The sequence below is a fragment of the Hemibagrus wyckioides genome, linkage group LG16, assembly GCF_019097595.1.
Source record: "Hemibagrus wyckioides isolate EC202008001 linkage group LG16, SWU_Hwy_1.0, whole genome shotgun sequence".
In the NCBI taxonomy this organism is placed as follows: domain Eukaryota; kingdom Metazoa; phylum Chordata; class Actinopteri; order Siluriformes; family Bagridae; genus Hemibagrus; species Hemibagrus wyckioides.
Window position 1 is genome coordinate 14664884 of NC_080725.1, and position 7854 is coordinate 14672737.

A 7854-nucleotide genomic window follows, 5' to 3' on the forward strand; every position below is an offset into this window, starting at 1 on the left:
TCTAACACACTCATACACTATAACACACACTCATACACTCTAACACACACTCGTACACTATAACAAAAAATCATACACTCTAACACACACACACACTCTCTCTCTAACACACTCATACATTATAACACACTCATACACTCTAACACACACTCATACACTATAACACATACTCATACAGTCTAACACACACTCATACACTATAACACATACTCATACACTCTAACACACACTCATACACTATAACACATACTCATACACTCTAACACACACACACTCTCTCTAACACACACTCATACACTCTAACACACACTCATACACTATAACACATACTCATACACTAACACACACTCATACACTATAACACACACTCATACAGTCTAACACACACACACACTCTCTCTAACACACACTCATGCACTCTAACACACATTCATACACTATAACACATACTCATACACTCTAACACACACTCATACACTATAACACATACTCATACACTCTAACACACACACACTCTCTCTCTAACACACACTCATACACTATAAGACATACTCATACACTCTAACACACACTCATACACTATAACACATACTCATACACTCTAACACACACACACTCTCTCTAACACACACTCATACACTCTAACACACACTCATACACTATAACACATACTCATACACTAACACACACTCATACACTATAACACACACTCATACAGTCTAACACACACACACACTCTCTCTAACACACACTCATGCACTCTAACACACATTCATACACTATAACACATACTCATACACTCTAACACACACTCATACACTATAACACATACTCATACACTATAAGACATACTCATACACTCTAACACACACTCATACAATATAACACATACTCATACACTCTAACACACACTCATACACTCTAACACACACTCATACACTATAACACATACTCATACACTATAACACATACTCATACACTCTAACACACACACACTCTCTCTCTAACACACACTCATACATTATAACACACACTCATACACTCTAACACACACTCATACACTATAACACATACTCATACACTCTAACACACACACACTCTCTCTCTAACACACAATCATACATTATAACACACACTCATACACTCTAACACACACTCACACTATAACACATACTCATACACTATAACACATACTCATACACTCTAACACACACACACTCTCTCTCTAACACACACTCATACATTATAACACACACTCATACACTCTAACACACACACACTCTCTAACACACACTCATACACTATAACACATATTCATACACTCTAACACACACTCATACACTATAACAAATACTCATACACTAACACACTCATACACTATAACACATACTCATACACTAACACACTCATACACTATAAGACATACTCATACACTCTAACACACACTCATACACTATAACACATACTCATACACTCTAACACACACTCATACACTATAACACATACTCATACACTCTAACACACACTCATACACTATAACACATACTCATACACTCTAACACACACTCATACACTATAACATACACATACACTCTCTCTCTAACACACACTCATACATTATAACACACACTCATACACTCTAACACACACACACACTCTCTCTCTAACACACACTCATACACTATAACACATACTCATACACTATAACACATATTCATACACTCTAACACACACACATACACTCTAACACACACTCATACACTCTAACACACACTCATACACTATAACACATACTCATACACTCTAACACACACACACACTCTCTCTCTAACACACACTCATACACTATAACACATACTCATACACTATAACACATACTCATACACTCTAACACACACACATACACTCTAACACACACTCATACAGTCTAACACACACTCATACACTATAACACATACTCATACACTCTAACACACACACACTCTCTCTCTAACACATACTCATACATTATAACACACACTCATACACTCTAACACACACTCATACACTATAACACATACTCATACACTCTAACACACACTCATACACTATAACACATAGTCATACACTAACACACTCATACACTATAACACATACTCATACACTCTAACACACACTCGTACACTATAACACATAGTCATACACTAACACACTCATACACTATAACACATAGTCATACACTAACACACTCATACACTATAACACATACTCATACACTCTAACACACACACACTCTCTCTCTAACACACACTCATACATTATAACACACACTCATACACTCTAACACACACTCATACACTATAACACATACTCATACACTCTAACACGCACTCATACACTATAACACATAGTCATACACTAACACACTCATACACTATAACACATACTCATACACTCTAACACACACTCATACACTATAACACATAGTCATACACTAACACACTCATACACTATAACACATACTCATACACTCTAACACGCACTCATACACTTTAACACATACTCATACACTCTAACACACACTCATACACTATAACACATACTCATACACTCTAACACACACTCATACACTATAACACATACTCATACAGTCTAACACACACTCATACACTATAACACATACTCATACACTCTAACACACACACACTCTCTCTCTAACACACACTCATACATTATAACACACACTCATACACTCTAACACACACTCATACACTATAACACATACTCATACACTCTAACACACACACACACTCTCTCTCTAACACACACTCATACACTATAACACATACTCATACACTATAACACATACTCATACACTCTAACACACACACATACACTCTAACACACACTCATACAGTCTAACACACACTCATACACTATAACACATACTCATACACTAACACACTCATACACTATAACACATACTCATACACTCTAACACACACTCATACACTATAACACACACACACTCTCTCTCTAACACACACTCATACACTCTAACACACACTCATACACTCTAACACACACACACTCTCTCTCTAACACACACTCATACATTATAACACACACTCATACACTCTAACACACACTCATACATTATAACACACACTCATACACTCTAACACACAGTCATACACTATAACACACACTCATACACTATAACACACACTCATACACTCTAACACACACTCATACACTATGACATACTCATACACTATAACACATACTCATACACTATAACACATACTCATACACTCTAACACACACACACTCTCTCTCTAACACACACTCATACACTATAACACACACTCATACACTCTAACACACACTCATACACTCTAACACACACTCATACACTATAACACATACTCATACACTATAACACATACTCATACACTCTAACACACACACACTCTCTCTCTAACACACACTCATACACTATAACACATACTCATACACTCTAACACACACACACTCTCTCTCTAACACACACTCATACACTATAACACAAACTCATACACTATAACACACACTCATACACTCTAACACACACTCGTACACTATAACAAAAAATCATACACTCTAACACACACACACTCTCTCTCTAACACACTCATACACTATAACACACACTCATACACTCTAACACACACTCGTACACTATAACAAAAAATCATACACTCTAACACACACACACACTCTCTCTCTAACACACTCATACATTATAACACACTCATACACTCTAACACACACTCATACACTATAACACATACTCATACAGTCTAACACACACTCATACACTATAACACATACTCATACACTCTAACACACACTCATACACTATAACACATACTCATACACTCTAACACACACACACTCTCTCTAACACACACTCATACACTCTAACACACACTCATACACTATAACACATACTCATACACTAACACACACTCATACACTATAACACACACTCATACAGTCTAACACACACACACACTCTCTCTAACACACACTCATGCACTCTAACACACATTCATACACTATAACACATACTCATACACTCTAACACACACTCATACACTATAACACATACTCATACACTCTAACACACACACACTCTCTCTCTAACACACACTCATACACTATAAGACATACTCATACACTCTAACACACACTCATACAATATAACACATACTCATACACTCTAACACACACTCATACACTCTAACACACACTCATACACTATAACACATACTCATACACTATAACACATACTCATACACTCTAACACACACACACTCTCTCTCTAACACACACTCATACATTATAACACACACTCATACACTCTAACACACACTCATACACTATAACACATACTCATACACTCTAACACACACACACTCTCTCTCTAACACACAATCATACATTATAACACACACTCATACACTCTAACACACACTCACACTATAACACATACTCATACACTGTAACACATACTCATACACTCTAACACACACACACTCTCTCTCTAACACACACTCATACATTATAACACACACTCATACACTCTAACACACACTCATACACTATAACACACACTCATACACTATAACACACACACACTCTCTCTCTAACACATACTCATACACTCTAACACACACTCATACACTCTAACACACACACATACACTCTAACACACACTCATACACTATAACACATACTCATACACTATAACACATACTCATACACTCTAACACACACACACTCTCTCTCTAACACACACTCATACACTATAACACACACTCAAACACTATAACACATACTCATACACTCTAACACACACTCATACACTCTAACACACACTCATACACTATAACACAAACTCATACACTATAACACACACTCATACACTCTAACACACACTCGTACACTATAACAAAAAATCATACACTCTAACACACACACACTCTCTCTCTAACACACTCATACATTATAACACACACTCATACACTCTAACACACACTCATACACTATAACACATACTCATACACTCTAACACACACTCATACACTATAACACATACTCATACACTCTAACACACACTCATACACTATAACACATACTCATACACTCTAACACACACACACTCTCTCTAACACATACTCATACACTATAACACATACTCATACACTCTAACACACACTCATACACTATAACACATACTCATACACTCTAACACACACTCATACACTCTAACACACTCATACATTATAACACACACTCATACACTCTAACACACACTCATACACTATAACACATACTCATACACTCTAACACACACACACTCTAACACATACTCATACACTATAACACATACTCATACACTCTAACACACACTCATACACTATAACACATACTCATACACTATAACACATACTCATACACTCTAACACACACACACTCTCTCTAACACACACTCATACACTATAACACAAACTCATACACTATAACACACACTCATACACTCTAACACACACTCGTACACTATAACAACAAATCATACACTAACACACACACACACTCTCTCTCTAACACACACTTATACATTATAACACACACTCATACACTCTAACACACACTCATACACTATAACACATACTCATACACTCTAACACACACACACACTCTCTCTCTAACACATACTCATACAGTCTTACACACACTCATACACTATAACACATACTCATACACTCTAACACACACTCATACACTATAACACATACTCATACACTCTAACACACACTCATACACTATAACACATACTCATACACTCTAACACACACACACTCTCTCTCTAACACACACTCATACACTATAACACACACTCAAACACTATAACACATACTCATACACTCTAACACACACTCATACACTCTAACACACACTCATACACTATAACACAAACTCATACACTATAACACACACTCATACACTCTAACACACACTCATACACTCTAACACACACTCATACACTATAACACATACTCATACACTCTAACACACACACACTCTCTCTCTAACACACACTCATACATTATAACACACACTCATACACTCTAACACACACTCATACACTATAACACATACTCATACACTATAACACATACTCATACACTCTAACACACACACACACTCTCTCTCTAACACACAATCATACATTATAACACACACTCATACACTCTAACACACACTCACACTCTAACACACACTCATACACTATAACACATACTCATACACTCTAACACACACACACTCTAACACATACTCATACACTATAACACATACTCATACACTCTAACACACACTCATACACTATAACACATACTCATACACTATAACACATACTCATACACTCTAACACACACACACTCTCTCTAACACACACTCATACACTATAACACAAACTCATACACTATAACACACACTCATACACTCTAACACACACTCGTACACTATAACAACAAATCATACACTCTAACACACACACACTCTCTCTCTAACACACACTTATACATTATAACACACACTCATACACTCTAACACACACTCATACACTCTAACACACACTCATACACTATAACACATACTCATACACTCTAACACACACACACACTCTCTCTCTAACACACACTCATACATTATAACACACACTCATACACTCTAACACACACTCATACACTATAACACACACTCATACACTATAACACACACACACTCTCTCTCTAACACATACTCATACACTCTAACACACACTCATACACTCTAACACACACTCATACACTATAACACATACTCATACACTCTAACACACACTCATACACTATAACACATACTCATACACTATAACACACACTCATACACTCTAACACACACTCATACACTCTAACACATACTCATACACTATAACACATACTCATACACTCTAACACACACACACTCTCTCTCTAACACACACTCATACACTCTAACACACACTCATACACTCTAACACATACTCATACACTATAACACATACTCATACACTCTAACACACACTCATACACTCTAACACACACTCATACACTATAACACAAACTCATACACTATAACACACACTCATACACTCTAACACACACTCGTACACTATAACAACAAATCATACACTCTAACACACACACACTCTCTCTCTAACACACTCATACATTATAACACACACTCATACACTCTAACACACACTCATACACTATAACACATACTCATACACTCTAACACACACTCATACACTATAACACATACTCATACACTCTAACACACACTCATACACTATAACACATACTCATACACTCTAACACACACTCATACACTATAACACATACTCATACACTCTAACACACACACACTCTCTCTAACACATACTCATACACTATAACACATACTCATACACTCTAACACACACTCATACACTATAACACATACTCATACACTCTAACACACACTCATACACTATAACACATACTCATACACTATAACACATACTCATACACTCTAACACACACACACTCTCTCTAACACACACTCATACACTATAACACAAACTCATACACTATAACACACACTCATACACTCTAACACACACTCGTACACTATAACAACAAATCATACACTCTAACACACACACACACACTCTCTCTCTAACACACACTTATACATTATAACACACACTCATACACTCTAACACACACTCATACACTATAACACATACTCATACACTCTAAC